Source organism: Nicotiana attenuata, chromosome 2 (genome assembly GCF_001879085.1).
Source record: "Nicotiana attenuata strain UT chromosome 2, NIATTr2, whole genome shotgun sequence".
NCBI classification, from domain to species: Eukaryota; Viridiplantae; Streptophyta; class Magnoliopsida; order Solanales; family Solanaceae; genus Nicotiana; species Nicotiana attenuata.
Genome location: NC_031990.1, coordinates 21,574,950 through 21,596,797, shown reverse-complemented (window position 1 = coordinate 21,596,797; position 21,848 = coordinate 21,574,950).

The following is a 21,848-nucleotide window of genomic DNA, read 5'->3' as shown; positions in this document are numbered from 1 at the left end:
CAAGTTTCTTGGAAGTTAAAAGTAATTTTTCGTCAAAAAGAAATACTTATTGAGAAATTTGAGGTATTTGGCCAAAATAGAGAAGTATTTTTGAGCAACAACATAAATAATTTTTCTACTTATGGGAAGCTATAAATTCTAATTTCTTCCAAGAAGCAAAAGCAGAAAATTAACTTTTTAAATAAAAAAATACTTACCATAAATTTATATTTCCCAATTATCCCTTACTTTTTATCCAACCATCCTTTTCTTCTCTTTTATATTTTGAACGTAATTTTATTCTTCTTCTCTTATTCCTGTTTGGAGTAATTTCTCTACTATAAATAAATATTTTCTTTCACTTTCATTGTTTTTTTCTTCGTCTAATATTCTCCTCGGAATAACAAGGCTAATTACCAAATTCAAACACTTTCTTCATAAGGTATGATTATTTTAGTATACCAATATCATATGATATCTTGATTATAGTTTTTTCCGGCGAAATACATAAACGGCTCCTTGAAGTTGTCCTCAACGACCAGCTGAACACCTCAATTGACCCATTTATCATTTAGACACTTCAAGTTTATATTACTCAAATCAAGTAAACACATGTCGCTGATGTGGCATATGCGTGATTGCTAACCAGATTTTGAGCGCGTGATACATTTTTGCAACCTAATTTTTTTTTTAAAGAAAAAACATGAAATACCTCAGCTTAGCCCCTCTTTTTCTTTCAAGTGCAACCCACCACGAAACCACCATAGCTTCCATGAAAATCAGTCACTTAAGCTCCAACTAAGCCACCTTAAATCACTAAAACATATCGCCTTTCATCAAAAAACTTAGTGTCCATAACTTCCAGAGCTTCGCCTATATTCGTCGAGCCAAAACTAATCCCGAGCTAGCCGAAAAAAATAGCAAAATTGCAGCAACAATAGCTGCAAAAAACCACCAAATCTCCACTAGATAAACACCCTCTTTCATCTAACAATACCTTCATTCCAATAGAAACACACAAACAACAACCAATTATTTGGATTGACCGATAATTTTACTCCAAAAATAATAAATTAGAGAAACAAAAGTGAAATAAGCCCAAATTCGTAACCAAGAAAATGACGAAGAAAGAAGACTGAACATTCCAATAGAATCGTTTCTTCCGGCTTTGCTTGGAGGTCAATTTTCCGATGAAAGAGATGAGCTTTTTCCGGCGAGGTCGGTCAATGATTCCATAGTGGATTCTCTGCTTTGGCTATTCTCTTTTGTTTCATATTTGTATTAGTTTTATGGAAAGATTTAGATTTAAATTTTAAGTATGGATGGAAATTTTTTGAGTATAGGGCATGTTGGAGAAGAAGGTGGGAAGGGGAAGGGGTCTAATGGAAAGATCTGTGCTTAATTAGTTGGATGGAGAGTGGATTAGGAAAAAGGGGAAGGAGACGCAAAAGAAGGGCGGAAGGAAGAAGATGAATGGGGGGTGGGGTGGCGTGGGGGTAGTGCTGGTTTTGATTCTGGAAGGAAGAAGATGAAGTAGGGGGCTGCTTTGGTTAATAGTGACGTGAAAAGGTTTATTTCTTCTTTAATTTTTTTTTAAATTATAAGTGTTAAGTTTTAATTATAAATTACACGTGTCGTTCACTGATTGACTCATTTGACACATCATTGCCAAGTGTAACTCACGTATCTGGTCTGTTGCACTCTAGTGTCTATTTGATTTACTTAACTGTCACTTGAAGTAAATGATAAAAGGGTCAATTAAGGTGTTCAGCTGGTCGTTGAGGACAACTTCAAGGGGCGGTTTATGTATTTCGCCTTTTTTTTTCTTTTATGCGTGCATGCATATAATATAGTTGACATAATAAAATATTACTTAGTTTGTTGCTTTCTCAAAAATAGATAACACCTATCATACATGTAACTTATAAGCACATATATCTCTACTGATATTATTACTTTTATATTCCTAACTTTTTAAATATATATTATTTATATTTTATACTGCACTTAAATAAAAATAAAAATCCAATTAAATTCTTTTATACTATACGTAAATATTAAAAATTTCTTTTAAATAATATTAATTATAAACTAAACCTTAAACGTCATTTTTCGTAATTTGACACTCAAAAGCATTTTTTGAAAAGATTGGTCAAACACAATTTACTTGTCAAATATCGCAAAAAGTACTTCTCAAACGAATTGGCCAAACGTAAACTACTAATATCCAAAAAATACCTTTTTTCGGAAAGCACTTTTTAACAAAAGTATTTTCAAAGTTAGTAACTTTTGACAACTTGGCGGGCGGACTCTAAATATGTGTGTAGCATTATAGTAATTAAAAGACATTGTAAGTATTAAATATGTAGTCACCAAATTATCAATTAGACTATGTGTATAAGGTCAAATTTGACCGTCAACGTCTCTACGCCAATGGGTACGCCCAGTGAGTATACGTCAACTAACGTAAGGGTACGACTTGGACGTGGGGACAGAAGCGATATCGTTTAAGACTCAGTGTCTTCACTAGGAAAACGTTACCTATTTTTGTATCTTTTTTATTATTTCGAGGGAGGTCTCCTACTATATAAGGGAGACCTTCACATTGTAAAAAGGGGGATTCTGGAAGAATACAACTCTCTCATTTTCTCCTACTCTCTCTCTCTATCTCTATCTCTAACGAATACTTTCTCTTGAGTTCATATTATCATTTTACACTATTAGATCTACAACAACAACTTCATTCTTCATCTCTAGGTCTATTGTATTTGATTACAATTTACCCTTTCCTACTTTTGATTGTTTTTAAGCTTGCAAAGTGTATCGATAACTTTTGAGCCAAACAATTTGGCGCCGTCTGTGGGGAATACAACTCTCTCATTTTCTCCTACTCTCTCTCTATCTCTATCTCTAACGAATACTTTCTCTTGAGTTCATATTATCATTTTACACTATTAAATCTACAACAACAACTTCATTCTTCATCTCTAGATCTATTATATTTGATTACGATTTACCCTTTCCTACTTTTGATTGTTTTTAAGCTTGCAAAGTGTATCGATAACTTTTGAGCCAAACAATTTGGCGCCGTCTGTGGGGATTTCGAGAATCAAAATCATAGTATCTACCTAGAGAGCAACCAACTACCATTCTCTACACCACACGAAAACAAAAGATGGCTGAAAATAACACCAGAATGAAAGCGATAGTGGGTGTTACAGCCAATCTCCTTGATCCTCTCAACGAGGCCGGTGACAAGGGCATTTTGAATGCAACCCCTAGCATCACTCCAGGTGCAGAGATCTCATCTTCCCCATCCGAAGATCTGACGATCTTGCATGAAAAATGAACTTCCACATCTACGGCTAAGGAAGCGCCCCCGGTGGTCAAGAAGCTACTGGAAGAATGGCTAACAAGCACTCTAAGTGGCTTGGTTGAGAAGTCACCGCAAAGTAACGTCAGGAGTATACCAACGGTAGGTACCACTGCTGTCGTGGGTGAACCTGAAGCTGCACGAGCAAATAACAAACCCATCGAGGCACAGACCAACGACGGCGCGCTAACAGCCATCCCAAAGAAGATGGAAGAAATGGAGAATGAAAACAAAGCACTCTGCGACCAAATGAAAGAACATCAGGAGAGGGTAGACAAGATCCTCGGTGCTCCCAAGTTGCTACCAAAACGCGACGTGGGGAGGTTTGTTGAACAACCATACACTGAAGAAGCTGTCCCTCACCCTATCCCAAAAACCTTCAAGATGCCACCCTACTTGAGGATATATGACGGAACCACAGATCCCGAGGATCATTTGATCCACTATGTCACTGTTGTAAAGGGCAACGACCTATCAAAAGAACAGGTACCATCGGTGCTGCTGAAGAAGTTTGGTGAGACGTTGACAGGAGGGGCCCTAACGTGGTACTCTCAGCTACCAGCTAAGGCGATATCAACGTTCGAGGAAATGGCGGATAAGTTCGTCACCGCCCATGCAGGTGCAAAGAAAGCGGAAGCAAGGGTCAACGACATCTTCGCCGTCAGGCAAACCGTAGGGGAGGGACTCAGGGACTTCCTAGCCAGGTTTAATAGGGTAAGGATGAGTCTACCAAACGTATCGGAAGGTATGGCAGTCGCCGCTTTCCAGAACGGGCTAAAAAGGGATGGTTCGAGGGAAACCAAGAAGCTACTAAGCCGCCTCATGAAATATCCCCCTACCACATGGGAGGAAATCCACAACGCCTATTGCGCTGAGGTACGAGCGGACGAGGATGATCTTAATGGGCCGACCCAACGGCTAACAACGATACACTCAGAAACAAGGAGGGATCGACGCAATGAAGGACGACGAGAACAACTCCCACGCTCCAACAAAGACCGACACCAGCCATACACCAGATCCTCCCATCCACCACCAAGGCATACGGACGCGCTACAGCGACACGTCGCCCCACTCCGAAACGAAAGAGGTACGCCTCCTTTATTATCCGCCCATAACTTTTGTGTGTCTCCTTCAGAAATAGTGTACGCACTGGAGAAGCTGGGCACCAAAGTGCAGTGGCCGCAGAAGATGAAATCAGACCCTGCCACGAGGAAATCAAACGTCCTATGTGAGTTCCATCAGGAACGGGGAAACAAAACCGAAGACTGCATAGGCCTACGACCCGAGGTGGTCAGGATGCTGAACCAGGGATACCTGAGGGAATTACTCAGTGACAAAGGGAAAATCAACTTGGGACGCGGACGGGAACAACCCCACGGGCCGCCGAAGCCGCCCTCCCCAGAACGCACGATAAACATGATCCTAGGAGGCGGCGGCGACTTAGTAATCAATTACGTCAAGTTCGCCACCACGCACAAACTAAAGCGGACCATCGCCCATGAACGGTATGACGACTTCGAAGATAGTATCACCTTCGATAAGTCTGATGCCGACGGTTTGTCTTTCCCTCATTACGATGCTTTAGTTATCACTTTACGTATCGCTGATACAGATGTTAAAAGAATCATGATTGACGACGGAAGCGGCGCCTGTATTATCCACCCGAGGGTCCTCGTACAAATGGGACTCGAGGATAAGGTAATACCGCATTGCATAACACTAACTGGTTTTGACAATGCAGTGGAACGGACATCCGGAGAAATATCACTGCCCGTTTTAGCAGGAGGAGTCATGCTGGAAATAACTTTCCACGTGATGAACCAGGAAACGGCGTACAACGTCATCATAGGGCGCTCATGGATACACGCCATGCGAGCGGTCCCTTCAAGCCTTTACCAAGTGATCAAGTTCCCTACCCCATGGGGAGTATTCAGAATTCGAGGCGAGCCGCGCACCGTACAGGAATGCTACAAAATAGCTCAAGATTGCGGCCACACCCAACGCTAAAGGGGGCGAGCGCGGAGGCATAGCAATTAGCTGTGTCGGGGACTAAGGTCAACCCGACAACGGACGCCATTAGAGACCCCGACGTCGTGGAGGCCTGTAAAGAAACGATCGAAGATCTCGACCTAGTCCAATTGGACGACACCGACCTTACGAAGAAAGCCTACATCGGGCAAGGCCTCGCCAACCCAAGTAAGTATCGTGAATTCCTAACTAACCATGCAGATTTGTTTGCTTTTTCCCATTCATATATGCTGGGAATCCCGCGAGACATCGCCACCCACAAGCTGAATGTCGATCCATTACATCCGCCCATGCGACAGATGAGAAGGAAATTCAATGCCGCTATCAATGAAGCGGTCAGTAGACAAGTTACTAGCCAACGGCTCCATCAGAGAATCGAAGTACCCCCAGTGGGTCACCAATGTCGTCATGGTCAAAAAGAAAAACGGGAAGTGGAGAATGTGTGTGGATTTCACCGATCTGAACAAAGCATGCCCAAAGGATTCATTCCCACTACCCCACATCGACCAATTGATCGACGCCACCGCAGGATATGAACTGCTGAGCTTCTTAGATGCCTACTCCGGCTACAATCAAATCATGATGGCCGAGGAGGACCAGGAGAAGACGATTTTCATCACCCACCAAGGAACTTACTGCTACAAGGTAATGCCCTTCGGGCTCAAAAAAGCAGGGGCTACGTACCAAAGGCTGGTCACCAAAATGTTCAAAGAGCAGCTTGGTAAGACTATGGAAGTCTATATTGACGATATGCTGGTGAAGTCGACAACAAAATAGGACCACATCGACCATCTGAAAGAAGCCTTCGGGATATTGAGAAGGTACGGGATGAAACTGAACCCCGAGAAATGCGCCTTCGGCGTGACCTCAGGAAAATTCTTAGGATTCCTCGTATCACAACGAGGCATCGAGGTCAACCCAGATCAGATCAAGGCGATAGACGCGATACCCGAGATGTTGAACAACAAAAAATAGGTGCAAAAGTTGACGGGGCGAATAGCCGCCCTATCCAGGTTCATCTCACGATCCTCCGACAGGTGCCATAAATTTTTCAATGTGCTGAGAAAGGACAATGGGTTACAGTGGAATGGGGAATGCATCGAAGACTTGAGAAAATTGAAAGCATACCTATCTTCGCCACCACTGCTGGCCAAAGCATGCCCAGGCGAGCCCCTACTGGTATATTTGGCTGTATCCGAGGTCGCCGTCAGCGCAGTCTTGGTTAGTGAAAAAGAAGGTACGCAATCTCCTGTTTACTATATTAGCAAAACCTTAGTGGACGCCGAAACACGGTATTCGCACCTCGAAAAATTAGCTTTGGCATTGGTCGTAGCTTCACGGAAGCTCCGACCCTATTTTCAATGCCACCCCACAAAAGTAGTGACGACCTTCCCCTTGAGAAGCATCCTACATAAGCCTGAGTTATCAGGCAGGCTCGCCAGATGGGCCATAGAGCTCAGCGAGCACGATATCTCATATCACCCAAGAAACGCCATCAAGTCGCATTTATAGCTGACTTCAGCGCAGAGATATAACCAAAGGCGGAACTAGAGGCACGTCGTGCCCCCTCCAACACCGACCTATGGACTCTTTACACTGATGGCGCGGCTAATGCCTCGGGATCGGGACTAGGAATCGTTCTCGAGGTCCCCACGGGCGAAATAATTTGCCAGTCCATACGATGCCCCGGATGACTAACAACGAGGCCGAGTACGAGGCTGTTATTGCATGTATAAAACTAGCCATCAAGTATGGAGCTCGACGACTCGTTCTCCATTGCGACTCCCAACTCGTGGTGAACCAGGTCACTGGGACTTACCAAATCAAGGAGCAGAGATTGCAAAAATACCAGTCAGAAATCCACAGATTAATGACTGAGTTCGACGAGTGCCGCTTCGAACAAGTTCCGAGGGCACAGAACGTTGAAGCAAACAGTCTAGCAAAATTGGCCGCAGCCGCTAAAAACTTCAACAAAGAAAGTGTGGTCACCCCCTCCATTCAGCCATTGATCACCCTGAGGTACTCTCTTTAAATTTGACTTGGGATTGGTGCAGCCAATTTGTATCCTATCTGCAGGATGGAACACTCCCACTCGACAAAAAAGAAGCCAAGAAGCTCCGCGTACAGGCCGCCCGGTATTGCCTAATAAACCACGAGCTCTACAAAAGGACGTTTGGCGGACCCCTAGCCAAATGCTTAGGGCCGCACCAAACGAGGCCAGTGCTCGAAGAAGTACACGAAGGTCACTGCGGCGCCCACACAGGTAACCGCGCCCTCGTGCGCTGCATGATACGGGCCGGCGATTATTGGCCCACAATGAAGAAAGACGCAGCGGAATATCTTCGCCGATGCGAACAATGCCAAAAGTATGCCCCCATGATACACCAACCAGGAGAACCACTTCACTCAGTCACTTCCCCATGGCCCTTCATCAAATGGGGAATGGACATAGTCGGTCCCCCACCAGCGGGACGAGGAAAGGTACGATTTCTATTAGTTTTAACTGACTATTTTTCCAAGTGGGTGGAAGCAGGTGCGTACGCCCAAATACGCGAACAGGAAGTCATCGCCTTCATATGGAAGAATATCATCTGCCGTTTCGGCATCCTCAAGGAAATCAGTTGCGATAACGGACGACAGTTCATCGGCCTAAAGATGACAGAGTTCTTCGACAAATGGCATATTAAGCGAATACTCTCCACGCCATATCACCCCGCCGCCAACGGCCAAGCAGAGTCTTCCAATAAAACAATACTGAGCATACTGAAGAAGAAACTCGAGGAAGCCAAAGGGCTATGGCCCGAGCTACTACCGGAAGTGTTGTGGGCACACCGGACCACACCCAAATCCTCCACAGGAGAAACACCGTACTCACTGGTCTACGGAACCGACGCGGTCATACCAGTCGAAGTCGGCGAACCAAGCTTGAGGTATTCACATACCAGCGGAGCAGAGAACGACATAAACAGACTTCAAGACCTCGATGAGACCGAGGAAAGAAGAGAAATGGCCCACATAAGAATGGTGGCTCAGAAACAACAAGTCGAAAGATACTACAACAAGAGAGCCAAAATAAGACCACTCAAAGTGGGAGACTACGTCCTCAAAGCCAAAACGCTGGCATCAAAAGACCCAAGCGAAGGAAAACTGGGCTCCAACTGGGACGGACCCTACAAAATCACAACAGCAGCAAGTAAAGGAGCATTTCGATTAGAAACAATGGAAGGAAAAACGCTCCAAAACAATTGGAACGTCGCCCACCTCAAGTATTTCCATTTTTGAAAGGCGTCTCCCGAGTCGCACTCTTTTTACCTTACCCGAGTTTTGTCCCAATTGGGTTTTCTCGGGGAGGTTTTTAACGAGGCGGCAGAGGGGACACCTGGAGATATTTGCGGAACAAGTTTATCATACCAGCCACTCCATACGCTCTCCTGCCTGACATGACAAAGGGACTGGACTAGCATGATGTCCAACGTATAAACGGCTAAGGCCATCTCCAATGAATGAATGGCTAAGGCCATCTCCAATGTATGAACGGCTAAGTCCATCTCCAATGTATAAACGGCTAAGGCCATCTCCAATGTATGAACGGCTAAGGCCATCTCCAATGAATGAACGGCTAAGGCCATCTCCAATGTATAAACGGCTAAGGCCATCTCCAATGTATGAACGACTAAGGCCATCTCCAATGTATGAACGGCTAAGGCCATCTCCAACGTGCAAATGGCTAAGGCCATCTCCAACGTATAAATGGCTAAGGCCATCATCGTCAATAAGTCGACCAAGGTCGACTACGACAAACTAGTAATTCGACGACAATCGAACTTACGTACATGGCTAAGGCCATCGACAGTATTATGGCTCAGGCCATCGTCGTCAATATGTCGACCCAGCTCGACTACGACAAGCAAGTAATTCGATGACAATCGAAGTTACATACATGGCTAAGGCCATCGATAGTATTATGGCTCAGGCCATCGTCGTCAATAAGTCGACCCAGCTCGACTACGACAAGCAAGCAATTCGACGACAGTCGAAGTTACGTACACGGCTAAGGCCATCGACAGTATTATGGCTAAGGCCATTGTCGTCAATAAATCGACCCAGCTCGACCACTACAAACAAGTAATTCGACGACAGTCGAAGTTACATACATGGCTAAGGCCATCGACAGTATTATGGCTAAGGCCATCGTCGCCAACAGTCGCCAATCCTGTTCGACTACGACGAAAGGCACTCAAGTAACAATTGAAGTGATGCCATTATTAGCTAAAGCCACCACTATCTAGCGTCAAAGCCGCATCCTATCGGCGGATAACACAGACAACGTTCGAGAAACACACTGAAAATCCTACAAGTAAGTGAGCACCCGCTCTGCGGAGACGAGGTACCGAAAATAAAAGATACAAAAGGAAAAGAATGACAGCAAAAGTATGACTTCCATTATCATTCAAAAAATGCATGTACACCTGACCTTACAAAAGGTCCCATTTACATTCCAAAATACAACAAAACAAAATATATACAAGTCCTAAGAGGCTTCGCCGCTTCGACCGTCGTCCCCCGCCTGACCGCCACCTTGTTCATCGCCGCTCCCGGGTTGATAAGTTGCAGAGATCCAAGAGCCGGATTCTAGACGGTTGACGTCTTCGGAGTTATAGCCCGCCCGGTTTGGGGAGTCAGAACTATACCCACAGGTTTCGCGGGCTACGCGCCGTTGCTCCTGAACCTCCGCCTCAGTGGCTCGACCCGCAGCCAAGAACTCCTCGAATACGACTAATCTGGCCTCGGCGTATACCCACATATCATGCGCCTCACGATGCGCATCCTCATCAGGCCTTGGTACAGCAGTCCGCTTAAGGACTTCAATCTCAGCCGCCCTGGCATCGAGTTCGGCGATCAAAGCAGCGACCTTGATCCGCAAATCAGCAGCTTCCGCCGCTACCCCACGGCTAACCTCCAATTCTTCTTCCTTCGACTGAAGAAGAGTCTCCAGCTCAATTTTCCGAGCCAGAGCAGTCATCAGCTGCTCATCGACCTGCTCCAGCTCGGCCACCCTCCATTTCAGTTGGGCCTCCGACTGTTCAAGGCCCTCACGGAACACCCGAAATTCTGGGTCCTGCTTAAGTAGGTCCGCCAGCGCCCGATGCTTGGCACGGCACCGTTGGTACTTCTTCGCCATCTTGTTGAAAGTGGTTGCCTTCTTTTGCGCCCGCCGCCTCCTCTCCACCTCCAAAATGAGAGTCTAAAAAGGAGAAGAAAAAGAGGAAAGGCAAGTCAGTACGCATCAAAGTTAGCCTTACGGCACACAAAGAAAACTGAAAGCTACCTGCAAGGCCGCGCCAGCAACCCTCCGGGATAGATCCCCGTCACTAACACCCGTCAGCATTTCACGCTCAGCAGCCGCACATAACAGGGTCATATCCGTTGCGGCCTGCTCGCTGTGTTGTAACAGGTTATACCCTCCTGGGATCATAATTCGGCGGTTGGACCTACCCGCCGTCATCTCCACATGGGCCAGACCCCTCGTTAACCCATCTGCATCTCCACGGGTGGCCTCAGTGTCCGCCCTCTCGGCACCATCACCCACCTCTCCAACCGCAGCCGACGAACCGCTCTCCCAAACACGGGCTGGGCTGGCATCGGCAACAGCTCTCCTTTGGGGATCCGACCTCCCAGAACGGATAGCATCGGCCATAAAAACCGGCCTCGACACTTGACGGGGTTCAGTTACCTTCTCGTCTTCAGTCGCTATCCCCTTACCCATTATCAACCGCCGTCTCTTTCTCTCTGGCGGCTCCTCACCTTCAGAAGTCTCCTCCATAGACCGCGGGGACGGCACTGAAGGAGTCGCTTCACTTGCGGACGCCGCCATAGGTGCAACCTCCTACTGAGGAACCTCTGGAGCGCCATCACTGAACGAGCCGCAGGGTATGTCTTCGCCATCAGAGTCGGTCTCCGCCCTAGGCGAGGTAACGATGGCCTTCTTCTTCTTGGGGGCGCTCCGACCTGCCAACACGAGTAAGTCAGGTAACAAAACCTAAGGGAGCTTCCAAACCAAGGCCGAAGAATTACCTGACGGGCCGTACTGTTGAAGAAATGCAGCCCAGGTACGGCATTCCTCCGCATAAGGTATCAATATTTCCACCCACGATTTAACACTGTCAATAAACTGGGGTGGAGAAGCCCTCGCTACAAAAAAAAAATCACAGTGGCCGAATGGTCAAGGTCACGAACAGTCATGAATTCTGCAAATAAAGGTACTCACGTTCTGGGTTCCATCTTTCCGGGAATCCTTCAGGGTTAGACACCAGGTGCTCCGTTCTGATGTAGAAGTACCTACGCCAGAAGAGGTGGTTGGCCTTGTCGTCAGACTTAACTACCAAACCCTTCGTACCACGGCTCTTCAATTGCAACATGGTACCCCTCAGGTAACCAGGGCTGAATAACTGTAAAAGATGATGAACTGAGACGCCGCACTCAGCCTTAGCTGCGTACGTGGTCAGAATCCTGCACACCTTCAAGGTGTAAGGAGTAAGCTGAGCCGGACACACATTGAAAAAACGGCAAAGATCCTCCGCTAGAGGGTAAATCGGGAGACTATAACCGATCAAAAATGGGTACTCGTAAAATGTGCAGTACCCAGGCCTGTGCACATTGGAATAGTCCATCCCAGCCGGAGCCATTTCCACATGGTCAGGAATGTTGTGTGTCGCTCGAAGGTTGTCAAGATGAGATTGCAGTAAAACACTATGCTCCCAGGGAAGGGCTGGACTTTTCGTTTGAAAATCCTTTCGAATATGCATTTCCTTTGGGAGGATGTTGTCTACAGTAAGGGGAACGAGGGTCTTTTTCACTTCCTCCTCCTCACCGCCAGAGGAAGGCAGAACCCTAGATGGATCAGTGTCCTTGGTCTTTTTACCACCTTGACAACGTGTTATCATGATGATTCTGTTGGGGAAATAAGGCACTAACGACGAGAAATATGACTTCAAAGAAGTGGAGGAGTCTCATACGAAATAACGATTACAAGAAAGAAAGGCAAAGAAGTAAACCAGAAAATGTTTTACAAAGGTTCGAAAAATGAATCGGATTGAACCTCTCCCCCATTTATAGGGTTAGGTTGCACAGAAATCGAAGAGTCATAATTCAAAATGTGCGCGGGAAACCAAAATGTCACATCATCCTTTGAACCGCCTCGGGAGTAAGTATAATAGTGACGCATACAGGCGATGACGTCATTCCGAAAAGGAAGCCACGCGTCAGTGGCTCAGCAACGTCATACATTTCGCCTCATGCATCGGAGATGGCCCAGGTCGAGGTCAAATTCTCCTAAGACGAGGTTCGCATTTCCGCCCATTGAAGACGCCTACCGAATGCGTCTCCAACGAACGGAGGGACTAACTGTATAGGGTCAAATTTGACCGTCAACGTCTCTACGCAAATGGGTACGCCAGTGAGTATACGTCAACTAACGTAAGGGTAGGACTTGGACGTAGGGACAAAAGCGACATCGTTTAAGACTCAATGTCTTCACTAGGAAAACGTTACCTATTTTTGTATCTTTTTGATTATTTCGAGGAAGGTCTCCTACTATATAAGGGAGACCTTCACATTGTAAAAAGGGAGGATTCTGGAATAATACAACTCTCTTATTTTCTCCTACTCTCTCTCTATCTCTCTATCTCTATCTCCAACGAATTATTTTCTCTTGAGTTCATATTATCATTTTACACTATTAGATCTACAACAACAACTTCATTTTTCATCTCTAGGTCTGTTATATTTGATTACGATTTACCCTTTCCTACTTTTGATTGTTTTTAAGCTTGCAAAGTATATCAATAACTTTTGAGCCAAACAATAATATTAAGGTGCATCCATTGCCTTTAATTAACCTAAAATTTACCCTTGGTACTGAATTATCATCTACGCACAGTATCTCTTTAAATCCACTTTTAGCTCAACATCCATTTATTCGACAAAAATTAAAAAATATTAATATAAATATAAATTAGTGAAAAGGCAAAAGAGAAAACTATATATATGCATGATATTAATTAAGAGTCCAACAGCTACTTTGACGTCGTCTTCATCATGACAAAGTCGTTTTAATTTCCTGCTTTATGGGTGCTAAGGCTTGCCGCACATTATTTTATTTTCTTGGTTTGAAGATAGGCTATATATGATAGGCAGAGAAGATATAGCCTCTTATGTAACAGCCCACTTGCTTCACCACAAATCATTACAAATAATGACTTTATTGTACAAAAATCCATGTGATGGATCCATTCTCACTTTCCTGTCATCTTCCTCTCTTTTTTTTGGTGTGCATTCTCCTCAAGTTGTTTCTTAGTAGGGTCATTTGGTGCTTCAAATGCTGCAGTTTTTCAATTTGAGTTCTTTAATTACCCTCTAGAAGAAAGAAGAGCAATTGCGAATTCATCTATTACTCCCTCCGGTTCACAATAAGTGTCCAATTTACTTTTTCATTTTGGTTCAAAATAAGTGTCTAGTTATGTAATCAAGAAAGAATTCAATTTGTTTTTACAAAATAACCCCTATGTACATATCCCTAAAAAGTTTTCTTACTCCTCACATTAAATGTTTAATTAGGGGTAATTTAGTCATAATAGATATTTTTGTATGGAATTTAGTATTTTCTTAATGGGCGTGCTAAAAGTAAATTGGACACTTATCGTGAACCGGAGGGAGTATTAGAAAAATGAAGATAAAAAAGTGGATGGAGTTATTATCTTCTTTCTCCGCTATTCCAAGCCCACCTCCATCAAAAAATAAAATTAAATAAGAAAGAAACAAATTAGTACCCGAAAACATAGATAAGAATTTAACATCTTCTGATTCAATAAGAAAAAAACAGGGTAATTAAAAAAAATTGCAAACATGTTCTTCCGCAATTGTCCCATATGATTATGATCCACTAGAAACATGGATCATAGAGATTATTCTTAGCTGCTTAATAATGACTGGCAATGAATTATATGCTCTTTTCCCCCTGCCCCAAACTCAGCCCATTCTGGTCTCCTATCTTCATATAAACGTACCTACATACTCTCTTCCCATATTTCTACTTTAAAATATGAAACAGCATTAAATTAATTTATGATTCTGTAATTTTTGAGTCCCCTCTCTGGATAACAAGATAAGGGCAGGGAGAGGGCTAAGCTAAGCCCTAGCATGAACGAAGTCAACCCACTGCACCACACTCCCAAAATTGACTGCTCCTCAAATCGTGGTCAGCTGAACACTCTTCAACAAAAAATTATATTATGTATATAGATTAAATATTATATAATATTTTATATTTATATTATATTTAATATTCTTGACGAAATTCTTGATTTCACCGGCAACTGCTCTCATAGGTGATTCGCTTAAACAAATAAAATAGCAAAGTCAATGATTCTTCATAGGTTGAAATGTCATTTAGTAGCAGGAAGTAAGGCTATTTCATAGACCAACATACAGATATTTAATTCATACCATAACGTATACTCCATCATTTCATTGCATGTACTGTTTAAAGGAGAAAAAATCTGTCAAGATTTCACTTACTTTCTGTCACAAATAAATGCTGCTTACCTGTCATATTATTTTGGGTTTATAATAGTTTATAGAATACAACTTAAGTACCTTTAGAATGAAAACGACTCCATGTGCATCACTTTCATGCATTTTCCTTTAAAATGTAGTTATAAAAGCATTTTTTTTAAAAATTTCTTTACATCCTTCATTTGGGGAGAAAGGAAGGACGAATATGGGAGTTGACTTATTCCAACTTGTAATTGGTAGAAGTTTATTAGTTTTCCCATACCATCGACGAATCATGTGTGTGAACTTTGAATATATTAAGTCCAACTTTGAACTTATGATTTAACGGAGAAATTCAAAAATAGTTAGATTTACGAATGATCATTCAAAAATAGTAAAAGTAATCGAAATTTAGCCACTTTTCATTTAAAGATAAATCTGAACGAAAATACTGTTCAAAATTCGGAAAATACTCCATTATAATATACTGGAGTTCTAGCATAATATGCTGGAAGTTCATACACAGGTGCACCGATCTCCAGTATATTATGCTGGACCGGTCCCAGTTGTAGTAAAATAGTTGCTATTTTTCATTGACTTTGCAAACGCTGACTATTTTTGAATGGCCAATCCAAAAACTGGCTAGCCCGTGCTATTTTTACCAACTTTCCTCCTCCTTTTTCTGGGACCATTTCCGGGTCAAGAGATATTAAGCCCAGACTTCGTTATTCTTTTACATTTTGCCCCACAATTTCCTAACGTTTATGATTTTATTTACAAACAGGGACGTTAAGAAAATTTTAGTTTGTTATATCATGATCACCTCATTGGAAAATAAACTAATAATCTACTACTATCATATATGGTCATTGTTGAATTTCTCAAATTTTGTATGACTACACAACAATATTACCATTCACATTATATATATAGTAAATTTATTTCAAACAAATCGAAAAATCAATGTCCAAAGTCATGTACAATTTCTTCATTGTTTTCCATACTCAATCATTCTTTTTAGGGAGTAATAGTACTATATGCTTACTTTGTTTCAATTACAAAGAATAATAAACAAAATCAGAGAAATTAAAGCAACTAACACTCAGTGAGGTGGCGCAAAATTTACATAATTTAGTAGCGATTGGAAATAAGTGATTTGTCAATTTCAATGATTTCTTTAAATGATTAGGAAATATTTATCCACTTACAAAAGTTGCTGAACTTTTACTCCAAAAAGGAAAATATGAGCTTTTTGCATGAAGAATCCGTGTCAATCTAGCTGGTGAATCTATTATATGAGGACTTATTATCGTTATCCTAAAGTATATATTATCCAAACAGGACAAGTACTACTGTAATTATAATATGAATGGGCGAAATATAGGATTAGATTATTAAGGCGTATAAATGAAGGAGTGGACATAAAATCACGTGCGGCATGAAACATTCGTACGTGATGTCAACTTGAAATTTTGATTTCACATGTACCACAAAGTAAGGTAATTTTACTTGTATTAACATTTCTCTAATTCGGTAGTGATTCTCGTCTAATTATATTTCGTATACCTAACCATTGAACGTTTTGTTATGCATAATTGCATATTGCTTAAAAATGAAGTGACCGATATTATTAATACCTAAAATTAAATGGAAAATGAGAGTAGTAAACACAAGTGGGATCATCTCTATATGATAAGAGAGAGATATCCCATTAATTCTATGAAACTTAATGAAGATTTTGTGTTTAAAACAAATTAGTTGATATGTGTCTTTCATATGTACAGTAATATTTTTTTGTCTCTATGATATATATGAAAATTCGTCGGTTGAACGTTTTTTCAAATCTATAATATCCAGAAGTCCTTCAACGGTGTGACCCTCCATGCTCATTGACTCATGACTAGTGACTAGTTAGTCTAGAGTGAGACAGCACAATATTTAGAGCCTGTTTGGAAAGCCACTTTGGAATTAGATTTGGGTGTAATTGGATGTAATTACACAGTTTGGCATGTTTGTTTGGCCAAGTAATTACTTGGTCAGCATGGAATTGGGGGTAATTGGAGGGGTGTAATTACACTCTCCAATTCTCAAGAGGGAGGTGAGAATTGGTGGTAATTACACTGTGTAATTACAAGGTCACTTTTTAGTTTCTTTCCTTTTTATTTTTATTTTATTTTATTTTCTTTATAACTTTTTATTTTTATTTTTTTAATTTTATTTGTACTTTTTAATTTCTTTTGAAATTTTAAAATATATTTTCTTTGTACATTATTTATCTTTTATTTCTCTATCTTTATTCCATGTAATTGCTTATGTTTTATTTTTTATTTATTTTATTATTCTATTTTTTGAAACTACACCTCCTAATATTAGAAATAATGAGTCATTAATAAACTTGGCATATAACGAGTGATGCAATTAAAGTGGAACTTCGTTGTTAAATGTGGTTATAAACTTATCATGTTTCCTATCGTAAGTTGCAGAGGGACTTACTATTATTATGTTGAAATTTGACATAAGTTAAACTATTTTATTTTTTTGAATTTTTGAAATTGTGTTATATTCATGGTTCCAATTTACTTGTTTTGTAGTATTGACTCACATTGCATGTTGTTCATTTTTTAGTTAGAATTGGTAGATTAGTTTTGTCAAACATTTGAATAATGTTATGACACTATATTTATAAATATTAATTTATTTTATCAAACATAAATTCCATGATGTTCTTACAAAACGTATATTTTTTTTAGTTTTTGTAAGTATCTAAACTAAATATTATTAATTTAATATATATATATATATATATATATATATATATATATATATATATATTATTTTAACAATATTAGTTATAAATATATGATTATTAATTAATGTATATTCACGAAAAAATATACATCTTAAATACCAAATATATTATCATTTATACTTATAAGATCTTATAGGTATATATTTATTATATTAATTTTTAGTTTTGATAATTATTTAATTTAAAGTTTAATCTAACTGTGTAATTACACTTGTACAACCAAACAGTAAACTTATAATTACACTATGACAAACAAACAGACTATCATAATTACACAACTGTGTAATTACTAGGCTGTGTAATTACTACCCTAGTAATTACACCAATTTCAATTACACAGTGGCTTTCCAAACAGACTCTTAAGAACTGCGGGTATACTGAATGCTCAAAGCAATTTCAAGTGGCTTTATAAACATCAACTTATACTTTTTGGTAATTCCGTCATATATGGCTACAGCATTAAACAGTAGACCTTCGCCAGAATGCGTGTATCGGTGTATATATACACACACATCACATTTATCGCGATTCAAGCGCATGACATGTGTTGTCCGCTTTGGACCTACGCTAGCACAGATTTGTTCGGGTTACGCCACATTGAACCCCAAAAACATGTGATGTATGTGAGCTTGTGGCATGCATTTTAAGTTGTTCGCTTCCCTCTCCCATTCTGATGTGAGATTCGTCTAAGGTGATATGTGCACCCCTTCTTTAGAAGCTTGCCAACCTAGAAGCCTGTGACCCGCCCATCAGCTCGCCACTCTCACCTTCTTCTGCTTCTCTGTTCGTGTCTTTTTTTGTGTATTTTAGAATCTTACAGTATTTTGCTAGAGAAATTCAAAAATAGCCATATTTACAAGTGGTCATTCAAAAATAGCCGCAATTTCAAAAGCAATCGTAGTTTAGCTACTTTTCATGTAAAAATAAATATGAACGAAAACACTGTTTAAAATCCGGAAAATACTACTGGAGTTCCAGCATAAGTATACTCGAAGTTCCAGTATAATATACTGGACTTCCAGCATAATATACTGGAGTTCCAGTATAATATACCGGTCCATCATAATATGTTGAAAGTTCATACACAGGTGCTCCAATCTCTAGTATATTATGCTGGAACTTTTCGCGTGTTAGAGTTCCAGGCCAGCATAATATGCTGGAAGTTCATACACAGGTGTACCGATCTCCAGTATATTATGCTGGAACTTTCCGTGTTGCAACAAAATAGTGGCTATTTTTTAAGGGTGTTAAACGGGCCGGGTCAGCCCGGTTCCGGACCGGCCCAGACCGGTAGAACCCGGAACCGGCCCGGACCGGTAAGGGGGGGCTGGGCTGGGCTGGGTAGGGGGTTGGGGTGGGTTTGGACGGTTTAAATTTTTGAAACGGGTTACCCGGCCCGGTAAAACCCGTTAGATGAACAGTGCCGTTAAACCGGTTAACCGGCCCGACCCGGACAGGCCCGGAACGTGAATATAACATGAATATATCATGAATATACCATAAATATACTATGAATATACTATAAATATACCATGAATATACCAATTATTGTATACTAATTAACATAATTTAAAATTGTTGGAATTTAACATATAGTGTATATATTTAGGGTATAAAACTATAAATGCTCAAATCATAGAATATGATGGTAACGTATTATTTTTAAAATATGCTATATATGTGTTATTTTAAGATTTTAAGACAATTTGTGTTATTTTAAATTATTAGACGTATTTATGCTTAATGATTTAGTTTGTTAGATTAATTTGAAGTATTATTAATTTATTATGAATGAAAATTTAGTTTATTATTTATTTGTTAATTTACTATTTAAATGCAAACTTTAATTTTGTAATTTTAAAATAAATATAGCACTTGCAATTTATAAGTGCAATTTTTTCCCATCTTCCTTGTATTCTTTATGTTAATACTTTGTCTTAATACTATAACTTACAATATTTATACAAAATCCAAAAAAAAAAAAAATTAAAATTATACTAAACCCGGCCCGGTCCGGCCCCCTCAACCCGTAACCCTTATGGTTCAATTTTTACCCGGATGAACCCGAACCCGTTAAACCTGTTAAGACCCAACCCGTAATCGGTCCGGACCATAACCCGTACGGGTCCAAAAAATATAGGCCCGGCCCGGCCCACCCGTTAAACACCTTTACTATTTTTCAATGATATTGTAAACGCTGGCTATTTTTGAATGACCAATCCGAAAACTGGCTAGCCCGTGCTATTTTTACAGAGTGAACAGGTATCATTGCATGTGACGGGTCATCAGTTCCGGAACGTTTTGGTGCTGAGACATCCGTGATGTGAGTTTATACACTACCGACAGCTGGGATTAAAATTTTAATTTCCCATCATACATATAACATTATTCTCCTTAAAAGTAGAGGCGTTGGTCTTGTGTTGGTGAAAAATTTAAAGCAAATATTGAATGTCGTATACTAAAAAGTGGTTCATGCTCGGCCAGTTCAGAATCTAATTTTGATTGAGTACAACTATAAAAAAAAAAGTAATAATAAACAAGATCACAAATCAGTTTTCACAAAATATGACAGCAAGATGCAATATACTACTAAATATATGTATTTATAGTTCTTCCTTTGTTAATATATATTTACAGGTGCAATTTTGATTCCCATGGGACCTTTCTCTCTCCATACTCTTGGCTTGCCAACCCCCTACTCCCCCCTCCCAAAAGAAAAAAAGGAAAAAAGAAAAAGAAGAAAGGAAGAGATTTTTTAAATAATACTAGTAACAAAAAAGTCTGATGATAGTGGCTAAGATATTTCTATGAAAGTCAAGGGTTTTACGTTGTATTAATGTTACAGGCTAACCATCCCATTTATTTGCTGGAAATAAGGGCTCGTAATCTAACACTAGCTATTCTATTCAGAAATATTATACATTTCGTATGTTATTGAATAGCACGTCAGTGCATGATAAATTAATGTACAAGAAAAGAAACCCATAAATAGTTAAGCTGAGGACTGTCCTTGTTCAAAAGAACTCAATCTATGTTTGACTCATATAAAAATATTTACTGATTTGATCATTACTTCAAGTGATTTATTTATTTATTTATTCAACCAGCTTCATTATTCATATCAACATGATCAAATTGGAACTGTAATCCTGTTGTAATTTGCTGGTTTTCTCTTCAACTAGAGGAACCAAGTGGGTATATATATTTATGTAGTGTGAATATATATGTAGTTGCTAGCTTTAGAAATTGAATTGAAGTCCACACCTCTTTAATTTTTCATACGTAAGAATCCTACTACTAGTATATATCTTCGAAAGATTTAAAATATGGCAACGACCAACTTGCAAACTAATCTACTGTTGTATTGGTTGTGATGTCTTCATCAAAAGATTCACGATAAAAAATACAATCTAAAAAGTTGAATAATTTAACTTGATAAACAAAGCTGTCTTTTCAGCTCTAACGAAGAAAAAGAGAAAGAAAACGACATCAAATTTGTACTTCCATCTACAATTCACACTGGATAGGGTGGTGATTGAAGACCATTTAAAAAAGATAATTTGAATTTGCTACTTAATTAATTTCGAGTAAAATGTGGTTTCATCAGATGAAAACAGACAAGTTTCAGAAACAAGAACCTCTGTGTATTGTAACGCCAATTCATATCTGTTGCAGAAAGCAATGTAAGTTGTAATTAGGATAAACGTTCATTAGTATATTAAACCCCGAGAGCAAGCTGGCATTGTACATCGTATACAGTTCTTTTTTTTAGAAAATGAGGAAAAAAGAGTTTCTGTTTCTGAGGCAGAACCCAGATGATGCTCGGTTTCAGATATAATCTATCACAAAGAATTATCAACTTGTGAAAAAACAAGTATTGGAATTCTTTGTAACTTATAAATTGGTATCTTAATGACGCATTAATATTCTAATTTTTTTCTACAGTTATTTTTCATCACTTGCGGAGTAAGAGTGGCAAGTTTTTAGATGCGAAAAGGAAGGCAGTGGGAAAGGGGGGGGGGGGGTGGGGGGGGGATCGTATTCGTTTCTCTTCTTACTTTTTCAAAATTTTCCAAACTATTAGGTTAACTTTACGGCGTAAAA